Below are 13,558 nucleotides of genomic sequence, written 5' to 3'. Positions count from 1 at the left end.
GAATACCTACTAGCACATTGTAAGCCATTTGATGAACTGTGCTACTACGCAGTAGCTTTGAATTTCTCCTGTCCAAGGAGAAAAGGATATTTAGCCACTGAGTTAGGGAAGTGGGGCGGGTAATCAGATTAAAGGCTTAACAGAGACCTCAGACCTGCTGTCTGCTAGCCTGAGAGTATAGGCTAGGGTGGGGGTCTGATGGCCAGCCTGAGAGACATGCTCCCATGTGGGAGGATAGGAGGCATGGGGGTTAGCTACATTCTGTAGTAGAGGCCAGAGTACTGTTGTCTTATGGGCCAAGGGGAGTGCCTACTCTTTCGGGTAGAGGCACGCAGCATCTTATTCTCTTGTTTTGTTCAGTGGTCTTTGGGGGAAGCAGAGGCTGGAGCACCAGCTGGCAATTATCAACTTGGGCATAGTACGAGACCATCCACAAGTTAATGAGGCCACACTAAATAGGTCCTTCATCACGATCCAGTTGATGGAATTAAGACCTAGTGTCTGTAGTCCAAGATCTCTTGGAGCAGGATTTGGGGAGGGGGACAGAGCACATATACTTATAAACTTGTAACATTGAAGGACATACCTTCTCAGTATGTGCACTTGTCAAAATGACTGAACTGTACAGTTGAGAGATCCGTGAAATTCACTGTGTGTAAATATACCTCAATTTAAAAAAAAAAAAAGCAAGCTGCAGTCTTAACCAGATGGTCAAGGTTAATAACACCAATAACAGAACAAACTGACATCATGTTCGTTACTCCTGATATGATGCACTTAGAAGGATACATCACTTACGTCACTTTTTTCTTTTACCAAGTGTATAAACTGGATCTGATCATGAGTGAAACCCAAACTGAGGGACACAAAACAATATACTTCAAAAACATCAATGTCAGATTGTAAAAAAAAAAAAAAAAAAATGCTAAAGAACTACTCTAGATTAAAGGAGACTAAAGACATATGACAAGTAAATGTGATGGGTGATCCTGTGGGGAAAAGTTATAAAGAACAGACTGGGCAACTGGCAAAATCTGAATATGAACTGTATGTCAGAAAATAGCATTGTATCAATGTTAAATTTCCTAGATTTGAAATTGCATTGTGGAATAACACAGGACACAGGAGAATGTCCTTGTTATTAGGTGACAGATGCTAAAGTGTTTGGAGTTGAAGGGTCACAATGTTTGTAATTTCCTCTCAGGTGCCCGGAGACAGGGGACAAAGTACAACCTGCTGGAATAGCTCCCTAGACCCTGAAGGCATCTGCTGTCCAGATGCACAGGTTCCAAGGGATTTCTGGTGGGTACACAGCCCACAGCAGTAGAACTTGGAATCTCATACTTGTTGGGCAGAGCCAGCCAGGCATGAATATAGGATTTCATTCTTTTTTAATTTTTTAAGCGAGGCAACCCTTGGTTGACCTCACAGGTTGCAAGGACCTTGTCATCTTACAATCCCTTATTTTTAATTTTTTACACCTACAGCACCTGGTCTTCCTAGGTGGTATCTCACCCAAGTACTAACCAGGCCTGACCCTGCTTAGCTTCCGAGATCAGACGGAATCGGGCTTGTTCAGGGTAGCATGGCCGTAGACAGGATTTCAGTCTTGACTGACTCCCTTCCTTCTCCACCCCGAATGCTGTGCTAAAGGAATGGGGTAAAAAATGAGGCCTTTGTGCAATCTCCAGGTCTGCCACCTGGTGGCATATTTCTGCAGCGCATCTTCAAAGGGATTATTTGGTACCAGGTTCAAGATGGTGGGGTACTGCTCTCCGTGAGGCTGATCAAGAAGGATGCGGCCCTGATTCCATCAGAAGACCCCACCTTGGCTGCCTGTGTAATTGGGGCTGAGCAAACAGATTCCAGCAGGCTGCACTTGCTCCTCTGCTTGAGAACCTGGGCCTGCAGAATGTCTGTCTCTGCTCTGAGGCTCCTCCAATTTCCTCACTGATCTTCAGGAAGAAACAAACTCCTCAGTGAGCCTGGCCAGACCCAGGCTACCTTCTAGCCTGACTGCCCTTATATGCTGGCTAAATCCAGCCATGCCAAATGACTCACATTTCCCTGAGTGTGCCATGAACACTTCTGCCCTGCCCTCCTCTCTCTGGTTGGCTTGTCCTTCTTTAGTCCTCAATGATGTCACCTTCTGCAGCAAGTCCTTCCTTCTCCAGCTCCCAGAGCACCTGAGCATACCTCTGTCCCCTCTTGCTGTGCTGTAACCATTGGTTTATCTGTCTGACACCCCTCTACCCCGGGTTGTGGACTGCCCTGAGGGAGCAACCCCAATTCACCTCTGGTTCCCTGCACCGCTGCCGGTGCCTGTCAAACTGCTGAATGAGAAAACGGAGAGTGTAGAACTGTTTGTTGTGCACCCAGAAGGCACCAAAGCCCATATTGGGGCAGGGGACAGAGATCAAGAGTGGGACCCAGAAAAAAGTATGGATGGTCTACTGGCTCATGGTAGGAGACAGAATCCAGGATCAGGGAGACAGGGGATCACCATGGTAGGTAACTGTGATGCAGCAGTGCTGGGAAAAGTCTGTCCAGGAAAAGTCCCATGTCAGAAATGTCTGGGAGCCTGAGGCAGGGCGTTCTAGGCTAGCTGACCACAGAGGCTGCGCTGAGACAGTGCCTGCTGCAGGAGAGTAGCCCCCACTGTGGAACGAAACCCATTCCCAGCATGCCCACAGCTTGAGAACACCCCCTCACAGGTGGAGGGACAGACCAGCCTCCTTTCTGCTGAGTCCAGCAAAAATATCTGCTTTCCTGCAGCAAGATGTGGGAGCGACAGCCTGGCCTGCCCCCTCACATCAGTGACAGGTCCCCTGACCACTCCAAGTTTGTAGTATGATGATCCTTCTGCTGGTCAGAAAAATTTATACCACTTTTGCTTCCCAGAGGAAAGAGAACTTCTGGCCCAGTTATAGTTATATATCTAGCTGACTACACCTGGAATGAAATGATGAGACTTGAATGAGCAGTGCGAAATCTGAATTCATGATCCAACTAAGATGATCTGCAGATCCGCGCTTATAGACCAGACCCTTCCACACTAGAGGGCTGCCAGTTCCCTCGAAAACTCCCTGGGCCCCTTTTCTAGATGGTGAATTTTGGATTCAGAACCCACTGGGAGGCCCACCCTCTCATTAACTTCTGTACAAGGCTTTATAGCTTACAAAGCACTTACAAATACACTATAGTAACTGATCTCCCGCTGCCCCCAGAACACATTTTCTAGGAAAAGGAACTGAGGCTCGGAAATACTGAGAGACTAGCCTAAAGTAATCTGGCTAGTTGCTGAAAGAGTTCACCTATATGAAGACAGGTTTTCTAACTCTGAATCCCATATCTTTCTACTTGACTACACTGCTTCCTCAGCTGCTCCTTCTCCACCTGTCAGCTGTGGTTCTGGGAATGCCAACCACAGATAGGATAGCACCCTCTGGACTTCCTTATAGGCAATCATTCTCCTGGAATCAGGGAGCTGCCAAGGCAGAAAGTTGCAGATAAGCAGGGACAGAGAGGGGCTGTACTTGTTCCTGGAGATGGAGACGTTTCAGGGTCCCCTAGTCCGGATCTCTCTGGAGAAAAGGGCTAAGTCCAAAGCCGCTTACTGAGACATCCTCCCACCAGCCAACAAAGCAGGGTCCCCTGCCCCTCTCTGACCCAAAAACTCTGGGAGCCACCACCCACTGCACTTCAGTATTCACACGTAGGTGCTTCTACCAGTGCCACCAACATCTCTATAGGCCTATTCTCCACCTACGAAGTCAACCCATGGAACTAAGAATTCGTAGCCCATGGAACAAAGTGTTTCCAACCATGGACCAGTTAACTCAAATGCCAGTGGGGAGAGCAAGATGGATTTGGGGGACAGGTAAGCCAGGTTCAACTTCCCTCACTCACTTGCTTTGTGACCCTGAACTAGTCGCCTATCCTCTGAGAGTTACCTATACTCTGTGGGCCTCAGTTTCCTCATCCTTAAAAGTGGGATGATTGAAGGATCAGACACAATATTGTGGCTGATGGTGTCACAAAGTCTTTGCTGGATGAAAGGTGAGCGTTCCTTGCTCCATGTGAGGTAAGCTTCCTGGTGACAAGTCTCTCTGTGTGACTACGTTTTAAACTATCATTTGATGGGCATCTACCTACTGCTTGCCAGGAATTGTTCTTAGCATTTCCTACATTTTTTAAATTCTCACAACTTTATGAAGGACAGATGTCCTCCTTTTACTGCTGACATAGTGACCCTGGCCCAGTTCACAGGCTGGAGTAGGCTGCCTGCAGCCTGTTCTCCTCTGTTCCCACTAGCTGGCTGGAAGGCGGCTCTATTTGAAGGCTTTTCATTTGAGTCTGAATGACAGCCATCTCTGAAGCAGGCATGAACCTTCTCTCTGGCAGCCTGAAGGCTACAAGCAATCTCCCCAGGAAGCTCCTGGAAGCCATTTGCTTCTGTGCTCAGGCTGGATGCTGGGGGAGGGGGAGGCAGCTTAGTAATCCCTCAGTTTCAGCCAGGACTCCCTGATGACAAAGATTCATGCCTGTGCTGTCATCTTCACTGTTCCAAAACAGCATGATGATTTTGTTCCTTTTTAAAATGCAGGATATGTATAGCTCCAATTTGTCAAGAATACATAACATCACATCATTCTCTAAATGTATGCTTCACTGCCTCAGGGGTAACGAGTGAGCTGCTGCTTCTAACCAGAACTTTCTCTTGTTGCACAGGGTGAACCCCACCCCCTGAAGCCCGCTGTGCTCTTGGGCATGTGGGAGAGTACCTGCAGCAGCCAGAGAGGAAGTGACTCAGCCCAGTGGGAAGTGGGAGGGGCAGTCAGAAAGAGGGCCCTGTGCCCAGCCCGCTCCCCACCAGCACATCCACACCAGACCATCCTCTGCTGCTGCCTTTCCTCATAGGGCTACAGCCTGCTGAGTGCATAAGTTCTGGGGACCAGCAGTGGCCTGAAGACCCTGCTGCTCATAGGAGGAAGCCCAGTGTCTGCAGCTCAGGGTCCAGCTCCAGTCTCTTCTAGGAGGCATGATTACACACACAAAGAGATTATGTAATCAGTGATGTCCTTCTTCACCCCACTACCCTGAGGAAGCACCCACTGGGCTCCTCCATGGCCTTCATGAAGGCTGGAGGGACAGACTGGAGGCAAAAGGGGCCTGTGTACTGATGCAAGGCTGTATCAGGCGAGGGGCGATTCTGGGAGAAAAGGCTCCAGAGCTGTGCACACAGAGATGGCCTTGTAGGCCTCTCTGGGGAAAAAGATAAATAGCATAAGAAACCAGTCCCTGCAGACTTCACCAACAGCCACTCTGGGAGCCACCAGAACAGAATTCAGGGCAGCATCGAGAGCCCTGCCACCACTTCACCCCTCCCATGGGCCTCCGGAAGCAGCTGATGTGACAACAAATAATCCGTCACTGTGTGTGGGTGTTGAAGGAGGAAGGGACAGACTTAATAGCTTTTTCTCAGGCTGTGCTGCCCTGGTATCTCCCATCCAGAGAAGCAGCCTGGGGAAGCAGCCAAACACACTGGCTTGGGAGACATGCCGGGTGGCCCCTTGGGTCTGTGGGGGGGCCCTCTGCCATGTGCAGTGATAGCAGACTGAACCAATGACAGTCCTCCCCATAATGCCAGCCTCCTTACAACTAGGGGCACCCTGGCATAAGCACGTGAGAGGGGCCCCTCAGCTCAAACCATCAGTTATTGCTTTGTGCAGTGACTCAACCCAGGAACAAGGCCTGCCACGGGGTCCTGTGTGGACTTTAGGTTTTTGCCACTCACGGTGGCCCAGATCAGGCAAGGAGAAAGCAGCAAGCAACTAAAGAAGGCGGGCTGAGTCTGAGAGCCACCTCTGCGTCTCCTGTGTGACCTGGACACATGCTTCTCTGCTTCACAGTCTCCCACCTAGAGGAGAGGAGCAGCATTGCCCTGCACAGGGTTCCCTGAGGACTGCCGGGAGCCAGTGTGGGAGGCATTAGACAAATGCTAAGTTTCCTTCTAGTCCAGATTTCCAGAGTGACAGACGGGAAAGCACAGGCCAGGCCCAGGTGCACGTGATTCTCTTTATACTGTTTTTTTAATAGCAAAAATCACTACAATTATCTTGTGAGAAAGGCAATTTGGATTAGGGCCAGCAAACTGCCTTTTCTTAACTGCCTCTATCAAAAATTAAATTCAATTAAATTTCACAACTTTGACAATGAACAATACTGTTCACTTTCTGCAGTTTTACTAAATGCTGCTAGCTATGGCTGCTTGGAGGGACAAGATTACAGAGGCAAACGGCAGGCTTTGCCATCGGAGTGCCCCTCAGCAGGCTGTTCAGAGGGGTGGGCCCACAGGAGGGCCTCACCTGCTCTCAGCCTGAGAAGCCAGCCATGGCCAATCCCAAGGGCCACGACCCGCCACGGACAGACACTGTCCATGCATTGGTGAGCACACACTCATCGCATGTCTGCTTGCCTGCATCTCTCAAGAGGGTGAGCTTCTCAGGACAGGGCCTGGGGCCTCGTCTACCTCAGAACCCCTGCACAGGCCCGACAGGAGCACAGAAGACGCATGTGAAACAACAGCCGACAAAGTAAAAGGAAATGCACATGTCTCAGACCCAGCACTTCCAGTTCTAGAGATTATCCTGCAGATATACTCACACGAATGCACAAAGGTTAATGCGTTAGAGGGTCCTCATGTGTAGCAGCAAAAAGTCACAAAAGACATAACCACCAAAATCAAAACCCATGCATACACACCTCAGAAAGGAAACAATCTAAATGTCCACCAAGAGAGGGCTGCTTTATCACATCATGGTCCATCCAGACAATGGAATACTATGCATCCCTTAAGACTAAATCTATACCTGTTGATAGAGATGTCTATGATACATTACATAAAAAGCGGGGATGGGAAAGTAAAAAAAAAGGCAAACAGCAGTACTATTTGTATAATTCCATTTGGGTAAAAAAAAAAAAAAATTATACACACCTTTGAATATACATAGGAAATTTCTAGAAGAAACAAGAATGGATATCTCCAGACAGCAAAATTAGGAGCCCAGGGAGGAGAGGGAGAGTTTTGTTTAATATTCTTCCATATTTTACCATAGACTAATATAATGACTATTATAGTTATTTTATCATAGACTATTATATTAATAATTTTTAAAAATCTAAATTTTCTGAACCTATTAAAATTGTTGAGAGCAGTAATGGAACTAGGCAGAGGCTGGGCCACAGAGAAGGCACACTGAGGGAATGCGACATGGGAACACAGGTGTGAGTGTAAGTGCCCTGAATGCAGTATGGGCCTGTGTACCGATGCAAGGCTGTATCAGGCGAGGGGCGGAAGGCCAAAACCACCACTCCTGGCACACTTAAGATCTCCCAGGTAACTTGCAAACATGCCTTTAAGGAACTTCCTGCTTGCCACCTGGTATCTATAAGGGCTGGGAGAACCACCAGACCATTCAAATTGGAGACCTGGAAGCTGGCTCATGATGCAGCTTTTGGGACACTCGCAGACCTGCTGTAAAGAGCTCACCTGGGCCACTACTGCAGGCCAGGCACTAGGCTGAACCTGCTATAGACAACACCTCACGTCTAATCCTCACCACTACCTTAGCTGTAAAGAGCATTATGTCCATTTTATAGAGGAGGCAACTGGGGTTGAATATAGAAAGTGACTTGTTTAAGGTCACTCAGTTACCAAGTGGCAGAACTGGGTTTTGAGCCTAGGCCCTTAACTGCTGGATGACATAGCTGAAAGTCTCCTAACTCACTACTCACAGAGCAGGAGAGGAGGGACTTGTCTCCAGGTAGTGGCAGTTTCCATTCTTCTAGCAAAGAAGGGACTGCTTCAGCTTTGTCAAGGTCCCTTCCAGTTCTAGGCTCTATGAGTCTAAGATTCCATGTGGGCTGGGCTCCCTGGGGCCAGAGCCTGGCCTGGATGGAGGAATGGGATGGCATCCATTCCAGAGTCACACAAATGTGGGTTTAGAAATCTAGCTCTGCCCTTGCTGGCTGTGTAAAAGTGGACAGGTTACTGAACCCCTCTGAGCCTGGGGTAAAACAGAGACAACTCTTTGTTCCTTAGATGTGAGAAGGATTCAGTATGTATTACAGAGTACTTAGACAAGGACCTGGGAGGTGGTGGGGATCTTTCTTTGTTGGCTGGTTTCCTTCCTTTTTCTTCAGGAGAGATGACCTTGGGAGAGTCAGAAGAGAACATACCCCGTGCAACTCGCCCCAAACATGGTAACGCCAGGAGCTCCACATCTGCTTCGAAAAGGAGCAGGAGTTGGCAGATGCCAGCAGTGGGGTTCCAAAAACCCTACAGAATTTTGGGCTATGCCAGTCCCAAGGTCTCCCAAGGGGATGAATCAAGCCCCTCCCTAGAAGTACCTATTGTTCCCTTATCACCGCTTTACCAGCTCTACCCTAAACCCAAAGACAAACGACAGGCACACCAGTCCTGCTCCTGTCAACTCTCATGGCAATGTCCAGGCTAGTCCCTTGGGTCACAGCCTCCCTAAAGGCTAAAGATCCTTTGTCCATCTCTTTTGCCAAGTAAGTGGCAGCCTATAAACATATTTAGAGGGGACAGCTTCATTCTGAATGATAACAGCCCTTCTCAGTTTTGCTACCTCTGTGCTTTCAACTTCCCAGCATTCATCAGGCCTGTATACTGCTATACTGGGGAGTCTAAACTCATACCCAAGACAGACTGCCATTAGTCAAAAGAGGATGACCACCACTGTGCTGTAGCACCCTCAGAAAAGGAGGACCTCGACCTAAAAAAGATGACTTTTGCTTGCTGGGGATAAATCAGGCTGCTTCAATTTATTAAAAGGAGGCCTAGATATTCTAATAATAATAATAATAACAACAACAACAGCAACAACAACAACAACAACAATAATAAAAGATATTGTTTGAAGCAGCAACCCCACTTCTAAAATTTATGCTGCAGATGTCTAAGGTGGGCAAGATCACATGTATATGTTTAGTCACTTCAGCTTTGTTTGGAGAGCAAAAGACAGAAAATAACCTGAGCACATCAGTAGTGAACTTGAAAAAGTTACACACATGATGATGACATAATGTAGCCCCAAATGACACAGACATGTATGTGCCAAAGTGGAACCACTTCTAAGAGAGTAAGTAAATCAAAGCAAACAATGGCATCCTTTCTCCTCTTGGGGATCTTGATTATAGATCCGAGAGAATATGCAGGGCTGCTGTGGGCCGGGCCACCTTCAAAGCCACAGGCTCACCTGAGCAGGTAGAGTAGGAAGAAATGCCCTTGTTTCAGGCCACTTTCCCTTCTACCTTCTTTACACCACAAATGCAAGGACAAATCTTGCAGAGAGCTCCCCATTTCCAAAGGGCCTGTGTGAAGCTCCACCCACCAGCACATCCCTCTCCACTGCCCAATCCCATTCAGGTCCAGCTCCACACTCAGGGGGATAAGGGCATTTCCCTGATGGTTCTGAGTGAGTGTCTGTGGACTCTGGCTGACACCTCTCCTTCCTGAGAAGAGGGACCGAGTCTGCTGATCCACCCTCTGGAGTAAATCCAATCTCAAGGTCTCTTTCTAGATAAGATCTCCAGGGAACACTGGGAAAGCCATCTCTCCCCTGAGGGTAGCTGCTGTCCAAGACCCCACCAGTCTGTCACTTGCTGAATCTGTGGAGAGTGCTAGATTGAAGGGCTGCTCTTTAGGGCCACTTGAAGGCTGCAAAAATTATGGGAGTTTTTCAGACTCATCCACTTGGGTTTTGAAATACTGAAGAAGTTTACCTCTGAGCAAATTTGGACAGGAGGAAAGGTGAAGGAAGGGAAACTGCCCAGGTGCTGACTCAGGCAAAACCAGAGGGAAGCCTGGCTCAAAGCCAGACAAGGAGCCACAGACTTCACAGATGACCCTATCCCACGAGGGTGTGCTCAGGGCTTACTGAATGGACCTGGCAGATTTCACTGGCCATTGTCTTCTCCCAAGCCATCCCATCTCTGCACTATCATTCATTCTGTCACCCAAAACAGAAACCCTAAGAGCACCTGCCACGGTTGCTCTTTCCTTAATCGTCACTTTCAAACACTCTCAGAGTCCGGATGATTTCCCCGAAACAGCTCTGATCTCTGCCCTAATCCAGGCCCGTTCTAGCCCTTGCTTTGATTACTGCAACAGCCTCCCACAGGGACTCCAGACACTCTCTCCCCAGTCCATCTTCTACTCACAGCCAGAGGACTCCTAGAAAGATGCAGGTCTAATGTTTCCTTCACTTAAAACAAAACATCCCATCACCAAGAGAATTAGTAGTTCAAGCATTTTAGCACTGGTGCTTAACCCTGCAGCATGTCCTACAGCCAGGTCCCTTCGCATCCTGTGTTAGAACCTCTTGTGATTCCCAAAGTGCACACACACCAGCACGCATCCATGCCTGCGCCATGCTGCTCCCCTGCCTAGACTGCTTTCTGAGACCTCAGAAAACTCTATTCACCTTTCGAGATCCAGTTTTAGCTTTAAGGGCTCTCCAGAGTTCTCCCCAATCTCCTCATTCTCCAGGGGAATCACTCCTTCCTCCGGGTTCCCACAAGCTGTACTGACTTCTGTGAGAAACTTGTCAAACTCCATGCAAGTGTTCATTGGTTAGGAGCCTGTCCCATCCCTGCTGCCTACCTCTCCATTCTCCTTCTGCCCCCAGTATCTACCACATCCCCAGCCATACGTGGGAGCTGTGTGTGTGGAATTCAAGTTCTGGATTTTGTGCCACCACACACATCAATGTATGAAACGCTTCCTGATGATACTAATTCAGACACTAGACTAGGGTCACTAAAAGGGACATACATGGAAAAAATTCTAAATACTCTTTCTTGTACTTTAAGATAGAATATTTTTCCTCAGCAGTCCTACTTCTATTTTTAAAAAAATGGCTCTTTTAAAGAGCTGAGCTGAATCATCCAAATGGCTCCCATACAGACTGGGTAAACTCCCTACAGATTTCCTTTTCAGAAAGAATACAATAAAATTCTGTGATCTTGTGATCCCTCAGGATACTTCTGACAGCTCAATGGGACACAGTTCTAGTTGCCACTAATCACATCAACTAATTCTTGGAAGTTCTTTCCTGTAGTCTGTAATGACAGCTAACACTTTTAAGCATTTCTTACTCGGTGTGTGCTAAATGCTCAACCTGCTACATTTTACTTAATCCTCACAACTGCTCTACTAGGGAGGGGCTCCGACTGTCTCCATTTCACAGATGAGAAAGCTGGGCCTGGAGAGAATAAATAACCTCTAATGACCAGAGGGCTGGGATTAGAACCCAGTTCTGTCTGACTGTAGAGCCAAGAAGGCTCTTAACCATTACAATCTGCTGTCTTCACAAAAGGTCAAATTAAATGTAGAAGGGAACACATACAGCACCCCCTACAACTGGCCTTCTGAGAGGGCAGCCTTAACTCCTTGGCTGGTCAAGCAACCTGTAAGCTCAGGAAGAGAGGGCTACATGCACCAAGTACGTCTGCGCTAGACAGAAAAGCCCAGGGCAATGTAGGGAGCTTGTCATCTGCCACTGGTTACCTCCTCAGCAAAGCTCCACCACCCCAGCACCAACTCTCTTCACTCAGAGGCCTGCAATGGCCTCTGAAGAGGTCTCCAGTCCTTTAGTCTCTCCTCACTTCCTTCCCTCCTCTGCTGGGACTCGAGGGAGATAATTCTAAAACTAGATCCAGTCATGACACTTCTTTGCTTAAAACCTTTTCACTGGCCCTCCATGGCCCTTGGCACAAAGTCACAAACTGTTAATGTGGTGTTTGTTCCTTTGTCAGCCTGTACTGCCTTACCTTGTACCATGTCGACTTCCATACCACCATACTGAACGATCTGAGGTTTTTGGAATAAACAATGAGTTTACTTGTCTCTCTTTAAGTAGAACAACTTACCCCTTCAATTTCCCCTGGCTAAACCTTCCCATCCTTCTAGATGCAGCTCTAGCATCATAGCTCCCGTCAAGCCTTCCCTCTTGCCACCCAGGCTGAGCTAGCAGGTGTCTCCACTGGGCTTCCACAGCCCTCTCTACCTGCTGCTACTAGCTTTTTTAGAACACATGTCAACTATTTGTTTACAGGTCAGTCTCCCTTAACCAGACCATGAGCTTCTTGAAATAATAATAGCTAATATTTATTGAACGCTTATTATGTGGCAGACATGGTTCTATGTGTTTTACATTTGTTAACCTTTCAAATATTCATAAGAACTCTGTTATCAACCCTGTTTTAGAGACGAGAACACTGAGGTACAGAGAAGTTAAACAATGTGCCCAAGGTCACAGCTGGAAAGCTGTGAGCCAGAATGAACTCAAAAAGTCTGGCTCCAAAGCCCAGTATTAACCAGTATAATATAGGGTACTTGCCTCTCTAGGCAAGGACACTGCTGTCATATGGGGAATGAATGAATGAATGAGGGCTATCTCCAGACTGTCTAGATCTAACCAACAGAACTGGCACAGCAGGGCCATTAGAGCAGCTCAGGAGAACTGTTTACAAACAAGGATTCTTTTTACCTTACAATTACATATTCTGCTCTTCCTTATCTCATGAAAGCTAAGCCAAGAGGGAAATGCGCCCAGCCCAGAGTGACTACCCTCTCTCTTCCCCACTGCTTTCAAAACCAAGCAAAGCCAACCGGTTTCCTCCAGTGACTTAAAACAGAGCAAAGTCTATCCTGCCACAGAAGGCGGCTGTCATCTCTTCCTTCCGCCAACAAACTGGCATCAAACCTAGGGAGTGGGGGGGTAGGCAGAGAACGCGGAGTCGGGAATCCCAACGCCCCTACTTACTGGCGGGAAGGTGGGACCAAATGGCGTGGGAATGGGCGGGTCTGACCCGGCATGGCAGGTGAAACAGTGACCACCGCAGCAGGCTCCCTCTTTGGAAAAGGCCGACCAAACATAGCACTGCCAAGCAGGTAGCTCTGACCCACACCTGAACGCTGCAGGTGAGGCGAAATTTCCCAGCAGCGATGGTGCCAGATGGAAGCCCTGGCTCGCCCTCCCTGGGGACTCGTTCTAACTTTCAAGTCACTCTCGGGACCAGGAGGGAAGCATGGAGAGACGGAGAGTCTCTTGGGGGAAACCTGGCAGCTTCAAACGCCGGTGCCTTCACTTACTGGTCGAGAGACTCCGGGCAAGGCTGGTAGTGTCCACCTCCCAGGGCTGTACCGAGACCAAGGCTCCCCGCAGCCCCGGCGCGCAGCAGCCCCCGCCCCCGCTGCATGGGAACGGCAGACCCCAGAAGAGGAGGGGGCATTCGCCGTTGCCATTTCTGTCACAGCCGGATGGCCTCGGGCTGTCACCCCGGTCCCACCACCAGGCTACTGAGGCCCGCCCAGCCAACCCGCATCCCCTGCTCGGCTCCTCGCTCCCGGACCCCCGCCCTCACCTTCCCCCGGTGCTCAGCGCTGCTCGCCCATAGTCCGTAGCCCGGAGCCGGGACTGCTCGGCGCTCCGTCCCGGGGGGCCGGGGCCGGGCCGGGCGTCGGGGC

General features: G+C 48.8%; 1 protein-coding gene and 1 pseudogene across 2 annotated transcripts in view; both read right to left on the bottom strand.

The window, feature by feature from the left end:
• STK40 (serine/threonine kinase 40) overlaps window positions 1–13,558 on the bottom strand; it is a 39,294-nt gene that overhangs the window by 24,074 nt on the left and 1,662 nt on the right. Inside the window, exon 1 of one of the 2 annotated variants that reach the window (XM_006924237.3) lies at window positions 13,456–13,558. The exons of the other annotated variant lie outside the window; for it this stretch is intronic. The gene's annotated coding sequence lies outside the window, so the exon portion shown is untranslated. The remainder of the gene's footprint in view (window positions 1–13,455) is intronic. 2 annotated transcript variants of the gene reach the window in all.
• On the bottom strand, window positions 1,479–1,597 carry LOC112473094 (annotated as a pseudogene).

The sequence above is a fragment of the Pteropus alecto genome, unplaced genomic scaffold (genome assembly GCF_000325575.1).
Source record: "Pteropus alecto unplaced genomic scaffold, ASM32557v1 scaffold39, whole genome shotgun sequence".
Lineage (NCBI taxonomy): Eukaryota > Metazoa > Chordata > Mammalia > Chiroptera > Pteropodidae > Pteropus > Pteropus alecto.
Note: the sequence above shows the minus strand (reverse complement) of the source record. Positions and strands in the feature narration are given on the sequence as shown.